This window comes from Impatiens glandulifera, chromosome 8 (assembly GCF_907164915.1).
Source record: "Impatiens glandulifera chromosome 8, dImpGla2.1, whole genome shotgun sequence".
In the NCBI taxonomy this organism is placed as follows: Eukaryota; Viridiplantae; Streptophyta; class Magnoliopsida; order Ericales; family Balsaminaceae; genus Impatiens; species Impatiens glandulifera.
Window position 1 is genome coordinate 46,839,816 of NC_061869.1, and position 20,885 is coordinate 46,860,700.

Below are 20,885 nucleotides of genomic sequence, written 5' to 3' on the forward strand. Positions count from 1 at the left end.
TCCTTATCTTTGGCTTCAGGTTCAGACTACACATTAGTTTTGGAATCTTTTTTATCGGCTTTAGAATTCTCTATTTCAGCTTTGAAATTTTGGGTATCTTTTTATTAGAATCGGGTACAACAATAGCAGAGGGGTTGAATATTGTTGAACACTTTATCACTTTAAAATTGATTTTAAATCCTGTTAGAGATAAAAATCTGTTTCTATTCTTCACAAATCATCGCAAACTCTTGAACAAATTGAAGTGCGGAAATTCTTGCTCGATTTGAAGCGACAAATAAACGATTAAAAGGTGCAGAAAAGAAATAACACAAGGAGTTTTATGGATGTTCGGAGATAAAACTCCTACGTCACCCCTTCTTCTATTTCCAGAAGGTTTATCACTAGAAGGCTTTGATTCATACAGACATTATACAAACCCAGTCAGACAGACATGACTTAACAACTACATGTTTCTAAATTTCTAGCTATCACTTTATTGAATAGACAAAGTCCTGTTCAACTTACAATACTAAAATTTCACCAGAAAGAATAGTAAACAATGCTCAACTTAGCTTAGTGAATCACACAGTGATCATAGAGAAATAAACAAACAAAGCTTAACATTTGGTAAGTTGCAGAGAAAGACCGAGAGATTTGCCATTGTACTCTGATCGCCTTTAATATTGAAGTCTCAACAACGGTAGAATCTTTCTCTTGGATACGTGTCAGTTATCCGTTGGACGTATGCTAGGTATACGAGATCGTACATGAGAATATATTCGTTGGATCGTGGCGTACCAGATTGTACAGTGGAATATTCTCTAGAACTTGGTGTACTAGAAGGTACAACGTGGGATAGAGGAATAACTTGAGTATGTGGCAGATAAGTAGTTAGACATACTTAGTTGATCTGGTAGACGACTAATAACGATCACTGATGTTCGCTATGCTGATGAGTGGTTAGACGTACTAAGTTGATTGCTATGCAGATCGACAGACGCATCATTAGATGGCTGCTAAAGCAAGTTTTCTGCTCACACTTCTTCAGACCAGAGCGTCTGTTGAAGTGAGACGTCTGCGCTGGAACTTCTTTAGACTAACACATCTATTGAAGTGAGACGTCTGCTCGCGTACTTCTTTAGACTAACACGTCTGTAGATGTTAGACGTCTGTTCGCTTATTTCTTTAGACTAGCCCGTCTGTAGAAGTTGAACATCTACTCACGTACTTCTTTAAACTAACCCGTCTGAAGAAGTTAGATGTCTGCTCACGCACTTCTTCAAACTAACCCGTCTATAGAAGTTAGACATCTGCTCACGCACTTCTTCAGACTAACACGTCTGTAGAAGTTAGATGTCTACTCGCGCACTTCTTCAGAATAGTCCGTCTATAGAAGTTAAACGTCTGTTCGAGCACTTCTTCAAACTAACCCATCTATAGAAGTTAGACGTCTGCTCGCACACTTCTTCAGACTAACACATCTGTAGAAGTTAAACGTCTGCTCATGCACTTTTTCAGACAAACACGTCTAAAGAAGTTAGATGTATGCTCGCACACTTCTTCAGAATAACCCGTTTGTAGAAGTTAGACGTGTGCTCACACACTTATTTAGACTAACACGTCCGTAGAAGCTAGACGTCTTCTCGCACACTTTTTCAAACTAACACATCTATAGAAGTTAGACGTCTGCTCGCACATTTCTTAAGTCTAACGCGCTTTCTCAAACAATACGTCTGATGAAGACATGTGTCTCTGTAGTTGTACCTGCGCATAAACAATATCACAACTTTGTTTTGTTCATGACCACATCATTAAAACTATATCTTATTGATTAAACTTATTCACCTGAGTTTATTTTAATTAATTAAAACATTTTTCCTTAATTAATTATATCTCTTTTAATTAATTTTCCTTTTTCTTTATTTAACTTAATCTAACAATTTTCCCCTTTTTGATGATGATGTTAAAACTAAGTTAAAAGACCTGAAATTTAAATAGTAAATGATATTATATATATGAAAAATACATAAGATATACAAGGTTTAAGAACCCCCGTTTTTCGCTTTTGTTCTTCTTCAAAGTCGTTTACTTCACCGAGGAGAATTTCTTGCTATCTATTCTGCTTTCCTCGACCTCTTCCACGGCCTCCTTGATCTCCTCCTTAATCTGCACCACGGCCACCTCGATCACCAACTTGGTCTGAATTTCTTCTAGAACGAGTACCCCCAGCGCTAGTTCCCCCTTGATTGCTACCTTCCCCCTTTTTAACATAATCAGCTTCGGCAGCAGCGAGGGCGGTAGCTTTAGTAGCTTCAGAAACAACATCTTCTTCAGCTTGGAAGCATCGAGCGACTGCATCAGCTTCTTCGATTCGCTCAGCTTCTGCAGACTTGAGGGATTTATGTACTTCGAGTAGTTGATGGCCAAGCATATCCTTTATAACCTTTGATTCATTGTGGAGGTCAAAGCTATTCCTGGTCAACTAATTTATAATCATCGATACTTCACTAGAAGTCTTCGATAGCTCTTTGTTAGTATCAGCAGACGCAAATGCGTTCAACGAAGTACGCTCTTCCAGAATCTCCAATCTATTAGAGATAGAATGAATGCTCTACTGCATCGGCGTAAGAGCTTCCAAAATGTAGTTCTAGATATTAGTGGTTCCCTTAGATGACTCCTCAAGAGATGGGGTAGACGAGACAATATGGGAGACATCTAGAATAGAGCGAATAAGAGATACCCGAATACTTACTTGAATATACTACTCTAGTTCCTTATCTAGAGATGAGACTCGAGGCACTTTAACCATTTTCCGAGACCCACCTTCTTCTCTTTCGATCTCTTCGCCTAGATCCTTTAGAAATCTTGTCGTTTCTTCAAAATGAATAGATTTAGAAGAAACAGATTTCTTGAATGCGGCATATGTTGAACGTTTTTACTTTGGGAGGTTGACTACTTCTCTTCAGACGTCCTCTTCTCCTCGTTTAATGAGATGGATTGAACAGATAGAGTGCGTTGCTTCTCAAACGTGGGAGAGAAGAGTTGAGCAGTTGTGGAAGGTACATTCTCAACAGAAAGGGTCTGCTTCTACTCAGACGTATGGGGAGCAACTTCAGATGATTCCTTCTGAGCAGACGGACCTGGTGCTCTATAGTTGGAGAAAGCTCCTTCTCAATAGAAGGGATTGTCTGCTGCTCTTCAGATGCAGGGAGCAGCTTCTTAGTAGAGTGAAGAGATAAGAAATGTCTTTCTTCAAAAGACGTCTACTACTACTAGATGATGATAAGAGTCGTCTTCTCTTCAACCACCGAGAGCAGCTTCTTAGTAGTAGATATAGAATGCGGCTCACCATGAGTAATTGGCATCTCATTAATGAATGACATCTGCTCAGCATCGTCTAAGCAGTTCAGCTCTGCTCGAGATGTCTTGTTCCGAAGTTTATCAATTTTGGATGACTCTATGCCATGAACAAAATAGACAACTATGGAACTGTAGGAATCCATGATTAATTGCAGACATTTGATAACTTTCCCTTCTGTTTCTGGCGTTCTGTCCAATAGGTTATAATTTTTTCCCTTTAGCAAATGATAGGTAAGAGAGCGTGTCCTCTAGAGATTGAGGCAACGAGTTCTCTTCTCTTAAGAGCTTCGTTGACATCTTTGGTTCAGGTCCAATCTAGGACAAATTTCTCTATCTTTAGTAACTCCTTGTAGTGCTTAGAGTAATTTGAACTTTTGAAAACCTCTTCAAACCTTGTGTGGAGCCTTATGTTGCACCACTTTTCGAATAGTTCGATTCTTTTTAAGGCAGCAAGATCCACCTCGTTAAGAATGAGGTCGATTGTCTGATTTACTTCAGACGAAAGTTTGGGAATGTAATTAAACTTGTCTTTTCCATTCCATGCAACTACAGCTGGTGTGGCAGCTTGAACAGGTTCCTTGAAGGAGATGCCCTGAGCAACTTGGACATGTCTTAGAATAACAAATGGAGAGGTACCAGTTATGGGAGCTGCTGCATTAGGAATAGTATCTGCTATAATAGCTGCAACAGGACCCATAGGCATCTGAACATGTGTTGATTCATTTGCAGCATCAGACGAAGGTACATCCTCCTGCTATGCTACAGTAGTATTAGTAGACGACTCTTTGGCATGAGATGAAGCCGTCTAAACATGTGTAGGAGAAACATCTTGACCAGCAACTTCAACACCCACTGGTGCGGTACGGGAGACAACATCATCTTCCCCTGTCTTTTCTCAATAGATGGTCCAATTGTCTCAGCAGTTGATTAGCAACTTGTTCCACAATGAAAACCACAATGGGCTCTACGGCCAAAACAAGAAATGAGGGTACCTTTAAAATGGTCTGGCTAGTAGGCTCGACAGAGGCCTTAGAAGACACTACATCTGGAGACAGGACATATGCTTCCAATGAAGGAACTTCTTCAACAGGAATTTCTTCCGGTTTGGCCATTTTAGCAATAGAGTCAACCTCTACGGTCTCTCCGATAAATGCCCACTTCTGGATGGTTGAATTGGCGACAGACTCTATCGTCGACTACTTTCTTTTCCTTGCAGGGGTCTTACGACTAGAGGTCGCAGGACGCTTAGACAGAGTGGTCGATTGACCACTCGTCTGTTGGGTGGATGAGGTGGACTTAGTTTCCTTGACAACCTTCAATCGCAAAATATAGTTCCCAATAGTGGAACTTTTCATTACCCTACTAACGTTAATAGAGGCACATTTTCCTTAAAGCACCTGCAAATGCTCTAGAACCCAGTTGAGTTAGACTGAAAAGCCCACACTCTACTTTTTTGGCGTAGAAACCATCAGGTAGAAAACAGGACGGACGCCCAGTTGATAGCCATCCCCTTCGTTATGGCCACCATAAACTTGAATCTCTCCTGGGTATAGGCGCTAAAAGACCCTGCCTTCCCCTGAAGAGACTTGGAAACAATATCGTTAAGAAGACAATACTCAAATTCGAGGTACTTCTTCTTCTCTTTAATCGCGGCTGGACCATCGATGTCTAAAAAATAAGGCTTGCATTTATGAGATGCCTCGTCGAGGGTTATGAGGCTATCCGTCGGAAGCCCAAGAACCTAGGCAAAAAGATCTTCAGATAAAGAGATTTCAGCACCCTTCACTGTTGTTGAGATGGATTCTCCGACCAACTTCGCTGAATCAAATAAATCACGCACCTCCATTTCGTAAAGAATGAATGGGCCACCTAGAAACTTCCTGAGGCCGGAAGCCTCCAGAGAACTAAACATCACCACCATCGCCGATAACCCTGATGCGTACATAAAATCAAAATCCACCTACATTGGGTTTTGAGCGAATGAACCTTTCTTAGTCATCTTAGGGTTTAGAAAAAGCAAATGATGTTCTAGAGAGAAAACATAGTGAAAACTGAGATTTTAGGGTTTAAAAAACTCAAGGAAAATATGATATATTTTAGGAGTATAATGCACCCTTTTATAGACTCAACCCGACACGTGTCAAGTGACATCATTAAAATAAACTATCATTATTTAAAATAAAGGACGTTATTTTAAAAGAAAAATCATTACTTAAAGACGTCATTAAAGGACGTCATTAAATAGAAATAAAATACATCATTAATGGTAATGCGTGTGGTAATGAACTGTCAGGCGTGATGGTTTCATTTTAATGACATGATAGACACGTTTCTTCATGTTATTCGTTATTGAAAATATTTATATTATAAGATCAAATAAATATTCCCTCAAATTATTTTGAAATGTGACCGTTTTACTTTTTGAGAGGGAAAATAAAACGGTAGCGCATTAATACAATTAATACGGTTGTCCCACTCCGCTTAAGACGAGGTGTCTGAAAAGAACTTATAGATAGACATATGTCTGTGCTATCCGCATACCCTGCATTTAAGTTAAGTGAGACATCTATTCGGAAGGTGTCTGCTAACACATAGAAACAGACGTCTGCCTAGCAGCCTAGCGTCTGACTACGTTTAAATTGCATGTTGCTTATGCACATTTCTTCTGATACACAATGTCGTCAGACGACTATTTGTTCAGCACGATATAAGACATCCGTCTTAAGGCGTCTTACTTATCAATTAATCAACAAATTTCCCCCTCAAATTGTGCATAATTAATTAAATTAATTTCGATCTAAAAGACCAAAATTATTTCTAAAGTAAGAAAACTTAGTCTCGAGGAATGACTTTGTAAAGATGTCGGCCACTTGCAGATCCGTTGATACATATTCTAGCCGAATATACTTCTGAGCAACATGATCCCAGATGAAATGATGTTGAATGTCGATATGCTTCGTCTGAGAGTGCAACACTGGGTTGTATGTGATCGTAATCTGTAAAATTTACATCAGAATAGATGATTATATTGAAACTGGAATCCTTCAGATACCACAGTCCCATATTTTGAGTTCCCTTTAAATATTTTAAAATAGGCTTATCAGTAATATAATGTGATTGTTTAGGGTTAGCCTGACATCTTTCACAAACGCCGACAGCAAATAGGATGTCTGGCCGGCTGGCTATTAAATAAAGTAGAGATCCTATGATTCCATGATAAGCAGTGATATCGACAGACTGGCCATTTTCATCCTTTCTAGATGAGCTCATGGGAGTTGAGGCAGCTAAACAGTTCTCCATGCGAATTTCTTCAACAATTCCCTAGTATACTTTGCCTAATTGATGAAGATCACATCTTCAAGTTGACGAACTTGAAGACCCAGGAAGAACGTCATCTCTCCCATCATGCTCATCTCAAATTTATCTTGCATCAACTTAGAAAATATCCCACATAATTTGGGGTTAGTTGACCCAAATATGATATCATTCAAATAAATTTGAACAAGCAGTATATGTGAATCTTTAACAAATTTAAAGAGAGTTTTATCAACTGTTCCAATAACAAAATATTGCTCAAACAGAAAATTAGTTAAAGTGTCGTAACAAGCTCTAAGAGCTTACTTAAGACCATATAAAGCTTTATCTAATTTGAAAACATGATTAGGTAGAGAATATTTTCGAAAGTCAGGCGGTTGTTCTACATACACATCTTTATTCAATAAACCATTTAGAACTGCACTCTTAACATCCATTTGATAAACTTTAAAGTCAATTCATTCCTCCTGCCTATAGCTTTGAGCTATCAATCTGGCTTTATTTCTCACAACTAAGCCATTTTCACTTAGCTTGTTTCGAAACACTCATCTAATTCCAATAACCAATTGATCATTCGGTCTTGGAATTAGATGTCACACTTTATTTCTTGCAAATTGATTGAGCTCTTCTTGCATAGCATTGATCCAATTTGGATCAAGAAATGCTTCATTGATTTTCTTAGGCTCAATTTGGGAAATAAAAGTAGAGTTTGTAAATTCATCCGTTAATTGGTGTCTGGTCCTAAGAGGAGCATTAGGATTACCAATTATTAATTTGGGTGGATGATTTCTGTTCCATTTGAAGTTTGGTCCCAAAGGATCAGACGTCTGGTCAGCTGGCTTTGTGACATCGGACTATCAACCGTCTACTGACTTATAGTCTGGTTGTTTGATTGAATATCAATCGGATTAGCCGTCTGATTAAACGTTCTGTTTTTGTTGACTGGAACTTATAAGATCGGCTTTATCGATAGAGACGGGGGTCTGGCTATTGACGAAAACGGTTTGATAGAAATCTTGTTAGGGATTTAATTCGTTTTCTATTCTACGCAAACCCTTGTAAACACTTAAAACAAAATTAAGGCGGAATTGTTTACTTAGGTTTGAAGCTCAAGATGAAGAACGAGAAGATGACAGAAATGAAAAAACACAACAGTTTGTTTATGGATGTTCGGAGCAAACTCTCCTACGTCACCCCTTCTTCCAACCACCGGAAGGATTCACTATAATATGATTCGAATCAAATACAGTTTCCACACACTTAGCTCACTATTGAACAGAACACACTCTATTCAATTTACAAGATGAAGAATATCACTCAGCTAATGGTGTTTTTAATTCTAGCTCTCTCTTTATTCACACACAATACAATCACGAAAGCAGTTTACGACTTCAATATTCAAAGAATTGATTTCACAGTCGTTCTTCTCAGATTGTATTTCTTAGTTGATCGAATCGCGGTTCGTCCGTTGTCCTTGAGATTTGATAAATACTGGCCAGAGATTAACAGTCGAATCTTTAGAATGATACGTGGAACTCTTCCATTGGAAAGCCTCCATAGTACACATCAAGTTCTGAGCATAAGGACCGTGACCGTATACAAACTAGTAGTGCGCCGAATATTCCATCAGATATGTACATGAAAATAAAGTAATATGAGGGAAATTCTCCTACGTGGAATTCGTTGGTTGGTTGCATATAGCTATCGTACTGATCTTCACTAGAGAGTGAAGTAGGAGTAGAGTACAACTATAACACGTGAGTAGGCGGGTGCTAGTTTCAAGCATACTGCTTAAGCATAGCATTAGAAATATTTCAGTTAGACGACCTCGTCTAATGAAATCAAACGTCCCTGTCTAAGAGCAAAATCCATTAGACCGCCTAGTTTAATGGGATTAGACAAACGTCTAATTACAATCACTTCAAACTAATCTGAAGGAGTTAGACTACATGTCTAACTTTCACCAATTAGACTTCACGTCTATTCTTTCACAAGCCATTAGATTGCACGTCTAACTCCACGAAGTTAGACTGCACGTCTAATTCCGGTTCTACTTCAGACTTGTTTGAAGAAGTTAGACTACACGTCTAACTTTCAAAATATATTAGACTACACGTCTAATTCCGAGTATATTAGACTGCATGTCTAACTCTGCTGAGTTAGACTGCACCTCTAATTACGAGTTCCATTAGATTGCACGTCTAATTACGAGTTCCATTAGACTGCATGTCTAACTCCGCTGAGTTAGACTGCACGTCTAATTCCGATTCATTAGACTGCACGTCTAACTCCGCTGAGTTAGACTGCACGTCTAATTCCGATTCATTAGACTGCACGTCTAACTCCACGAGTTAGACTTCACGTTAAATTCCGAATTCATTAGACTGCACGTCTAACTCCACGAGTTAGACTGCATTTCTAATTCCGAAATCATTAGACTGCACGTCTAATTCCGAAATCTATTAGACTGCATGTCTAACTCCGCTGAGTTAGACTGCACGTCTAATTCCGAATATATTAGACTGCACGTCTAACTTCGCTGAGTTAGATTGCACGTCTAATTACGGAGTCTATTAGACTGAACGTCTAACTTCGCTGAGTTAGATTGCACGTCTAATTACAGAGTCTATTAGAGTGCACGTCTAACTCCACGAGTTATATTGCACGTCTAATTCCTCTAGTTAGACTTCACGTCTAACACCACTTAATTAGACTACACGTCTAACTTTGCTAGTTAGACTGCACGTCTAACTCCGTGCATCTAATGCCAAATTGGTCTAATGAGCCTCATTAGAACCAAATCTAATCAGATTGTTCTTTAATACACCTGCATCAAAAACAATTAGATGCATAAGTTATTTCATTTTCAAAATCCCAATAGTCAAACTATTTTAACACTTAGTCAAAATAATTTGACCCAACACGAACTTCATCATCACTATCAGATTGGAGAGTAGTAGCTTCTAATCTATTAACAATTTCAATGATTTCGTTAGAATTGCTTTCAACAAACTCATCAAAAATGATATGAGTAGATTCTTCAACAGTTAGAGTTTGTTTATTAAACACTCTATAAGCTTTACTAATTGAAGAATAGCCTAACATAATACCAGCATCTACTTTAGCATCAAAAGTAGTCAAATGATTTTTCCCATTTTTATGAATAAAAGACTTACATCCTAATATCCTAAAATATGATATTTTAGGAACTTTACCATACAAGATTTCATAAGGTGTTTTATTAAAACGTTTATTCATCATTGACCTGTTTTGAGTATTGCAAGTTGTGTTGATGGATTTTTCCCACAGTTTTTGAGAAACACCAGAATCGGCTAGTATAGATCTCGTTGGTTCTTTTAGTGTCCTATTCCTCCTTTCAGCAACACCATTTTTCTGTGGAGTTCTATTACTAGACAACTCGTGTCTAATATCAGATTCCTCAAGGAAAGAAGACAGTCATTTATTTGTGAAATCGGTTCCTCTGTCACTTCTTATCTTTATGATGCTTAAAGATTTTTTATTTTGAATTCTTCTAAGAATTTTAATCAGATGTTCATCAGTTTGTCCTTAGATTCCAAAATATTACTCAATTAAATCTAGAATAATTATCAATAATGACAAGGGTATATCTCATTCCCCCTAAATTCATGTCTGGGATTGGACTAAACAGATTCATGTGCAATAATTCTAGACACCTACCGGATTGAGTATTCGCTTTATTTTTAAAAGTTGATCTGATTTGTATCCCATCTGACAAGTAGGACAAACCTTGTCTTTAAATAATTTTAGCTTAGGTAATATAGAAACTAAATCTTTTGAACAGATGTTGTTAATGGTTTTAAAATTAAGATGGTTTAATCTTTTATGCCATAACTAGTTTTGATCATTTTGGCTATCATGCATTAAACAATAGACGTCTTAATTTTTCAGTTCATTTTACAAGAGTTTCCTATCCTACTTCCTGTCAACAAGGTATTCCCATGCTGATCCTTAACAAGGCATGCATGATTTTGAAAATCAACAGTATAACCATTATCACACATTTGACTAATACTAATCAGGTTGTAGCAAAGATTTTCTACTAGTAGCACGTTGTTGATAGTAAGATTACCATAGATAATCTTACCCTTACCCACGATTATACATTTGTTCTTATTACCAAAAGTGATCTTAGGCCCCATGCACTTCGTCACTTCAGTTAGCAGCCGTCTGTCATGGGTCATATGTCTAGAGCAACCACTGTCCAGATACTAAATAGACTCCTCCAGGCAGCTGTCCTTATGTACATAAAATGCACATATTCACAGCTTTTGGTACCCATATTCACTTGGGTCCATGGTTGATCAGTCCATTAGCGTTCCATATTTGGGTTATTTTGATGGATCTCCCATTTTAAGCTGTGAGTAATGCGTATGATTTAGGCTTGGTAGACGTCTTCCTGACAGCTGATCCGTTAACTTTAGATGATGGTTTTTATCGAAAACTTATTGGCTTTCTTTCAATTTTTTGTTTGCCAGACTTGATGGATGCCCTCTTCTTAGGTTTCAACTAGCTTGAAGTTGCCTTCACATATTTAACCTCATCCTTTACAGTTAAATCTTCATAGCTTTTATTAGTTCCAATTTCAGTTAAATGTCCCTTGACAAAACTTATAGACTTAAGCACACCTTTTACTAGGTTCAACTTTTTGTTGGACTTATCTGGGTTGCCATAATCAAATCCTAAACCGGATTTGCATCCGACAGGCCTTTGCTGACTAACCATCTGTCTGACAGCATCCCTAGATTTCGTCTAGGAACTGACCAAATAGTTTAACCTCTGGTTCTTGGCAGAAAGAATTTGAATAGATTATTTGAGCTTCTTATTCTCAGATGAGAGCTCATATATTTTCAAAACTTTTTTATCATTATTTTGAGATGAAGAAGGCATGCTATCAGATTTATTTTTCAAATTCAGATCATTAAAAGAGTCTGATAGCTTCTTGTACTCAATGACCATGTCATTGAATGTAGTGGTTAAGTCATCTCGTGTGAACTCGTCTGAGGAGAAGTCAAATACCTCATATTCATTATCTGCCATAAAGCACTTAACGACTTTATCATCACTCTCGCTTGATGAGTTGTCGTCATAATCGTTGTCAGCCTATTTTCCTTTGCTTTCCTCAGCTATGAGAGCCTTCTGCACCATTTTTTTTTTATCATCCTTCTTTGGCTTTCTGCATTCTGCCTTGAAGTGTCCTAGTTTGTCACATTTAAACACTTCAAGTTAGCCTTGTAATCACTCTTATTATTATTATTATTATTATTATTATTATTATTTGAAGAGTTTGAGTTAGAGTGATTCTTCTTCATGAATTTGCAGAATTTCTTCACGAAGAGAGCCATGGCATCGCGCTGCTGATCTTCTTGGCAGACTTCACGGTAGTCGCGGCAGGTGGCTCCTCAGCAGTCACCAGCGCATTGGTTGAGATGGATGATGTGGATGGATTTTCTTCGTTCCTTGAGTTAATCTCATTGCCCTCACACAACTGAGTCAACCTTTCTCAAATTTATTTGGCAGAGGTGCATGTCTTGATCTTGCTGAATATATTCTTGTCTAGCGTTTTACACAAAATGGCTTTGGCCATATTGTCAAGGTTGTTCTTCCTCTTCTCTTCAGCAGTCCACTCAGACCTTGGTTTCTCCTTCATCACAAGAGTACCATCGGAGTTTGTGGTTGTGCTAGTCTTCATTATTTTCATTTGACCATCAGTGATGACATACCACATGTCATCATCTAGAGCGGCTAAATGAGCTTGCATTCTTATCTTCTAGTCTTCTTTCTAGAACATAGGGATTTTGCTTAGGATAGACATGATCAGGATATTTGTTGATGCTTGAGAATAGAAAACCTTACTCTGATACCACTTTCAGGATCGGGTAAAACAATAGTAGGGGGGTTGAATATTGTTGAACACTTTATCACATTCAATTCGATTTTAATCCTGTTAAAGATGAAAATCTGTTTCTATTCTTCACAAATCTTCGCAAGCTCTTGAACGGATTCAAGTGCAGAAATTCTTGCTCGATTTGAAGCGGTAGATAAACGATTAAAAGGTGAAAAAAATTAACACAAGGAGTTTTAAAGATGTTGGGAGATAATACTCTTACATCACTCATTCTTCTATTTCCAGAAGGTTTATCACTAGAAGGCTTTGATTCGTATAGACACTACACTAACTCATTCAGACATACATGACTTAAGAATTGCCTTTTCTGAACTTCTAACTATCACTCTATTGAATAAACAAAGTCTTGTTCAACTTACAATAGTGAAATTTCACTCAGAAAGAACAGTATACAATTGCTCAGCTTAGCCTAGTGAATCACACAGTGATCTTAGAGAAAGTAAACACACAAAGCTTAGCAATTCGTGAATTCGTAAGTTGTAGAGAATGACCAAAAGATTCCCCGTTGAATTCTGATCACCTTTTATACTAAAGTCTCAGCAATAGTCGAATCTTTCTATTGGATACGTGTAAGCTATCCATTGGACGTACGCCAGATGTACGAGATCGTACATGAGAATATATTCGTTTGATCGTGGAGTACCAAAATATACTGCAGAATATTCGTTGAAACGTGGTGTACTAGAAGGTACGATGTGGGCTAGAGGAATAACTTGAGTACGTGATAGATAAGCAATTAGACATACTGAGCTAACTGGGAAGAAGACTAATAACGGATATTGTTGTTTTCTATGCTGATGAGTTGTATAGATAGATGGACGCATCTTCAGACAGCTACTGAAGCAAGTCGTCTGCTCACACTTCTTTAGACTAGAGCGTCTGTTGAAGTGAGACGTCTGCTCGCGCACTTCTGTAGACTAACACATATGTTGAAGTGAGACGTCTACTCGTGCGTTCCTTTAGACTAACCTGTCTTTAGAAGTTAAACATCTGCTCGCACACTTCTTCAGACTAACCCGTCTGTAGAAGTTAGACGTCTGCTCGCGTACTTCTTCCGACGAACACGTCTATAGAAGTTAGACGCCTGCTCGTGCACTTCTTCTGACTAACCCGTTTGTAGAAGTTAAATGTCTGCTCGCGCACTTCTTCAGACTAACTCGTCTATAGAAGTTAGACGTATGTTTGCACATTACTTCTAATTAAATCGTCTATAGAAGTTAGACGTTTTCTCACGCACTAACACATCTATAGAAGTTAGATGTCTGCTCGCGCACTTCTTCAGACTAACACGTTTGTAGAAGTTAGACATCTACTCGCGCACTTCTTAAGACTAGCCCGCCTGTAGAAGTTAGATATCTACTTGCGCTTGCTTAGACAACACGTCTAATGAAGCATGCATCTCTTGAGTTGTATCTGCGCATAAAAAAATTCACAACTTAGTTTTTTTCATGATCATATCATTAAAACTATGTCGTATTAATTAAACTTATTCACCTAAGTTTATTTTAAACAATTAAAACATTTTTTCCTTTATTAATTTTTTTACTTTTAATTAATTTTCATTTTTCTCTATTTAACTTAGTTTAACACTTCCTTTTGATTTTCTTCAATAACAACTTGAGGTTCATAGCAAATTTTATTTTCTTCTTCACCGTGATTCCCTTTACTTTTTTTCTTCACTTATTTCATCTTTCTCAGAATCCTTCTTACTTTCTTCTACAATTTTTTATCTTTGAGATTACCCTCCTCTGTTTTCTTATTTTTCTTTTCTGATTCTTAACTTATTTACTCATCTTCTTTAACTTTATCATATTTATTGTGCAATAAAGTGTTACAAAAAGTACACCTCTTTGGTTTCCATTCATAAGAGATCTCTATGACATTGTGCTTTCCTTTCCTATCAATAACAACCATTTTCATCAGCAAAACACTCCTGGCATGCACTTCAATGCTAATTCTAACAAAAAAAGTGCTCTCTTCCTTTAGTCATTGGTTCCATATATTATGATTTCCTAATTGTACCTGCAAAATGACCAATTGCTTTAGTATTTCCTTTGGTTTGTACTATAGATTCATCTCTTCTGACAATTTTTCTAACTTCATACAATTTGATCATAGGTAAGTATTTCCTTTCTCTAGGATTTCTTTCAGATTTGAGCCCATTTAGAACTACAGGAAGTAGAGGTCATGTATATTTGCAGAAACGTTTTGAAGCCCCTTTTCCTCCACTGTTTAATTATAGCCTCTTTGGTAGTTGAGAATGATACTTTTTTTCTCAATGAAGTTTCCAAACACCACAAACTCTCAGTCTTCAATAAATTTTCCTCTACTTTAGAAGGCAGTTTGAATTAAAAATGAGTTGAGTATCTCTACCTTTGTTTTGATATCCCCCAATTAGACTTTTCCTTTGTAGACATGGTCTTTATATTTCTTTTCTGCTTTATTCTTCCATACCACGTTCACTTTCCATGTTGAAATACTCCTTTTAGTGTAGGTCTTAGATTTTGGAGCCTTCTTCAGCTTCTTTTTACATCAACTGACCATTTAACTATCTTCTCATATTCTTCTTTCTTTAGTATATTTTAGTCTTTAAGATAATGAATATTGTGTTGGACTGTTATTTGCTGAGCTTTCTCTTTACTGATTGTGATTCCTCCCTTCTTAGCATGAATCAGGAGTTTGATAATCTGGTTTTTAAGAACAAACATGTTGGCTCTTTCGTTATAACAAACTTTCTAAATTCCTTCTTTCTTCCCCTATTTTCCTTCTGCATTTTCTTCAGAATTTTTATTAGCAATTAGTTCTTACCTTTCATGCATTCATGTTTTTTCAACATTCCTTGTAATTTCTTTTTCTGCTTCCTCCCTTAAACCTTTCATCACAAATTTTTTGACTTCTTTATACTTAATGCTTTTTTGTATTCCCATTTTAATGAAGAATAGAATATAGAAACAAAGAAAAACAATTATAGAAGAGGAGTGATAGGAGGAGTGAATTTGGGAGAGGGAATGGGGGAGAGAATGACGTGTCACCACATCACTGGATGGAAAAAAGATAAAGGGTGAGGAGAGAGAGAAGAGTTTTGAGAAAATTTGTTATTTTTTCAACGAATGAGATTGCGCCAAGTCATTCCCCTCAAATTCCCTCCCCCAATAATTTCTCATTATAAAATAGGGTTCACTAGAAACTCTATCTATTACAGAATATGGAAAACCAGAAACCATAACCTTCCAATCAAGCTTTATATATGAATGACCGACCTAGCTATTAGAGCCGATACTATGTCGTTTGTGTCGTTCGTGTCGATTGTACTATTTGTGTCGATTGTGCTGATCGTGTGCACGTTTGACAAGCGACATTGAGAGAGTAACAATTATGACCATAATAAGAGAACCACGACCTTGATACCGTGCAAACCGTGTCGATCGTTCCGTTTGTACCGATCGTGTTGTTCGTATCGATCGTGTTGTTCGTATCGATAGTGTTTTCGTGATAAGAGAATTTTCTATAGGAATTTTTGACAAAAACCTAAAATCTCCAGAACTTTTCTATCTCTTCCTATGATTTGTAAAATGTTTAGTCTTATATTATCCTTTAGGTCATGTAAGGATTTATTTTGTTCGATTTAGGTGAATTTGTTTTATTACTTGTACATTTCATATTGTTGTTATATTATGTACAAACACAAAATAATCCACATCAAAATTGGAGAAAAAAATACCCTTTGTCGTAGGATAAATAAAAATGAAAAACATAAAAATTAAAGCTTAAATTACATTTTAAAATGTTAAAATTTACTTGGTAGAGACCTAAGGGCTGTTGTGGGAGATTGCACGTGAGCCCTCTCCCACACGTACCAAGCGACGAACTCAAAATAATCTCTATTTATGGCGTGCATGCCCATAAAATATTTTTCTAGTTCTGAAAAATTAGTTGGGGACTCTGTTGTTGTGAGGTTGGTAAAATTGAAAAAACTCTAAATAGATCTCTGATGACTTCCCATTAAATATCACAATCTCTCCCAGATTCTACACAATGGTATGTTACAGAGTCGTTTATTAAGTCTTGTTATTAGTATAAATTTTTGATCACGTAAAAATTGATTCTCATCACACAAAATTTCTAAAAATAAAATCCCACAAACTTGGCGACTCACTAGCCGTGCACACAACTTGTCTTCACATGGTCACCACCAGAGCTATAATTGTACAAATTCTGCTTATGAATTATTAAAATGACCAGAATAAGGATAGCTACAATCTTATTTGAAGCAAACCACGGTCATTCATCTAGATCAACCAATAAATACATTGGGAGATCGAAACATGGTATCGACCATAATAAAAAATTCCAACGGTGCTTCCAACAAAGATTTATGGCACTATGATGCACCATAAATTACCCATGATTTACCTAATTGTTTAGATTTCAATAAGGAACAATTCAGTATTGCCTTAAGCCATCATTCAACCTCTACGTGATGGAAGAATCTTAGGAAGATCAGGTTAAGCTAGAGAAGCTAACTAGAGATAGACTAGACTTTCCTTGAATATAATTTTAATTACATTCCTATGTTTTATGTCTATCAACAACCAAATTAAAGGCTTAAGAATTAACTTCTATTTGGTACAAATCTTGAACCCTAATACAACCTACATCAATTAAGAGCCAACTTGTAAGCCACCTATGTTATTCTTCATTTGATGAAGCTTCTATCGAAGAAAGTCTGATTGGAAAAAGGAGAAAATATAAAGTGTTGAGCTTCAGCGATGCTTCATGAGCCTTTTAGCACTTGTTCTTCTTTTTCTTGATGCTTCATCGACATTTCTTCTTGTCTTTCTGACGATCATAGTGACATTTCTTCCGCTACTCAACTGATGTTGTTCACCCGACCGACGATGCTGCTCCCTGACTACGTTTCCCAATGCTTCCGACCAAGTTTTCTAACCGCTACTCATCATCCAACAGTGCTTCCTTATTGCATGTTTTTCTTCTCGACGCTTGTAACCCATTTTCTTCCTCTATAACATATATTTTTGGTCATTTTCTTATAATTAGATTTTCTTATAATTTTCTTTGTTTATGTATTTTAAGTTTGTGTTTTTTTTTTATCATTTGTTAGCCTCTAAATCAAAACACAATTTACAACTCTAACAAAACCAAATATAAATAAAAAAAACTCCAAAATTTCAAAAACAAAATATAAAAAACATAATAATTAAAAAGATAAAATTTCTCCATGAGTTTCTTTGAACTCTAAAACATTTAATCCAAAATAAAAACTCAACTAAAAAACATACAAATTAATAGACATGGAATAATCTAAACATGAGATATCTAAATTTCTTAGTTTTGTTAAACTTTAGGTTCACTTTTGTGAGGAATTATTTTTATGCTTTAGGTTGTTCTTTTTTTGTTTTACATTTATTTTTGGTTTTCTTTTGTTGTACAAACCACACCAGATCCACATCAAAACTGGACAAAAATCACCAATAGTGGTAGGGCAATAAAAATGGAAAACATAAAAAGGCCAAAATTGACACAGTAGACACTTAAGAGCGTTGAGGGACGTAGCATGTGAGCCATTTCCCACACATAACCAAGAGTCGAACTCGAATGAATATCTAATTATGGAATGGATACATCTTTATTATTAGGTGTCGACTCTATAGTCGCGAGGTTTAAATAAAAAAAATTAAATATACCTACGAAGACATCACATTAAATATCCTAAACTCTCCCAAATTCTACGAGATTGTAAGTTCTGGAGTCGTATATAAAGTCTCGTTTTTAATGTTTAGTTTTTAATCATGTAAAAATTAATTCCCATCACAAAAATTTCAAAAAGAAATCACAATCAAACTTGGCGATTTTCTAAATCGCGCACAAGATGTGCTTTCCATACGAACACCTAAAGATAGTGTTCATGACGCAAACGAGTAACAAATCATCATTCAATCATCAAAATGATTGAAACTGAGGTTTGAAAACAAGATATCATGTGTGAATACCCACAAGATAGTATTCACAACAAAAAAGAGTAAAAAATCATCGTTCGATCATCAATAGGACCGAAATCGGGGTTTTAAAGTAAGATTTCATGTGTGAATACTCATAAGATAGCATTCACAACAAACAATGAGTAAACAATCTTCTTTGAATTAATAAAATATCGAAACTAAGATTTGAAAACAAGACTTTATGTTTGAATACCCACAAGCTAGTATTTATAACAAACTAAGAGAAAACAATCATTGTTCGATCATTAAAATGATCAAAACTAGGGTTTAAAAACATTAATATTTTATGTGTAAATACCCACAATGTAGTATTAACACCAAAGAAGAGAATACAATCGCCGTTTGATCATCAAAACGATCGAAATAGGATTTGAAAACAAGATTCTGTGTAAATAGCCACAAGATAATATTGACAACAAAAAAGAGCAAACAATCGTTATTCGATCATTAAAATGATTGAAAACGGAGTTTAAAATCAAGATTTAATGTGTTTTTATTCACAAGTTAGTATTCACAATAAATGATTAGTATCACATATGTCAACCGTCGTTCGGTTATTAAAATGATTAAACCGAGAATTAAAAATAAGATTTTATGTCAATACCCACAAGGTATTATTCACAACTAATGATGAATAAGTAATCTCCTCTTAATCAATAAATTTATCAAAGTAGATATTTATCAAATGTTAAGATAACCATATAATCGTAGGGGCTAGTGGCTACATCATATGAATGAACGTTGTTACCTCGTCTTGAGGCCTAGTCTACACCGTGGTGCTAGTGGCTAGTGTATCCTATTCCTCTAGTATTGATGAATGTAATGAGATATTAATCATAGGGGTAGTGGCTACACCGCGTAAATATAGGACTCTAGTGTGAACTAGACCGTTTGATTTAGTATCATGTTGAGGTATCGCTAGGTTTAGACAAAAATGACCGAAGTGATTTTTCAAAAAACGTCCCTAGTAAAGACTATGGTATCTTTCTTTCGCGATACAGAGATATGCGAATTGTTAGCCCTAGGCTAAGAAAGATTAGGAGTTTATTCGTAAACTTTCCTTAGTAAAGACTAGGATATTTCGATTTTGCACAATGCGAGAGCGAGTTGTTAGTTTTAGGCTAAACATGAGTAAGTGTAGTTTAAGAAAATGCCCCTAGTAGAGACTAGTGCATTATGACTTTGCACGATGCATGAGTGAATTTATTCTCTCTAGGCTAAAACGATGGAATGCAGTTTTTGGAAAAAATGCTCCTTGTAAAGACTGGTGCATTTTTAGTTTGTATGATGCAAGAGTGAATTTTTATCTCTAGGCTAAATCAATTGAATGCATTTTTTTGGAAAAATTGCCCCTAGTTAAGACTAGTGCATCTTGACTATACAACACAAAGATCCATAAGGATCTAAATCCCGTCATCGCGTAGCTAGCTCTAGATTGAAACATCTTCAACATTTGAGACTCGTGAAAAGTTCTATATTGTTTCAAAGGAGAATAGATTCAACTCACCTTTATTTTACTAAACACATAAAAAATTATTGAGAGAATATTCCTAATCGTACACAAGCGATCACCGTGAATTGATCATCAATGACCGAGTTTGGGCTTACGACATGGTTCTACTTACTTTGTGGGAACTTCCTTGAACTAAGAGTTTCGGAGTTTCATTTGCTTCAACTCAGGGTATATCTAATAGAATTGGTATGCCTAACGAAATTTCCTAAGGTAATTTCAATATATCAATCTCTAGGAGTATGTATGTCAACTAAGGTGTATCTAGAAGAATCGGTACACCTAGCGATATTTGTTTAGTGGTGATTTCAATGTCTCAACCTACAAAGAATTATCTTTTTCATTTTCTTTGTAGTATATTTCATATATCTATTAGAATATGTACACATATAGAGATTGCATATTGGTGATTTGAATGTCTCAATCTCTTGATGAATACTTTGCTCATTGATTGATTTTTTTCTCAATTGCTCATAGTTTCAAATCAATCTCTTTTTTAGATATTTTAAAAGTATGAGGAGAATTTGAATATGTCTTAACCTTTTCAAAGGCATGTTGACGGGATTCTCTCTAAATGAATTTCTGATCTTTCTTAAGAATTTTGAAAAGGGGATCGCATGTGGAAGTAAGATTGTTAATGAAGCGACTTATGTACTTGATCTTATTAAGAAACCACTAACTTATCGCTCGTTACGAGGTGTAGGCTTGGTTGTGATGACTTCAATCTTGTTATGATCGACTTTGATTCCTC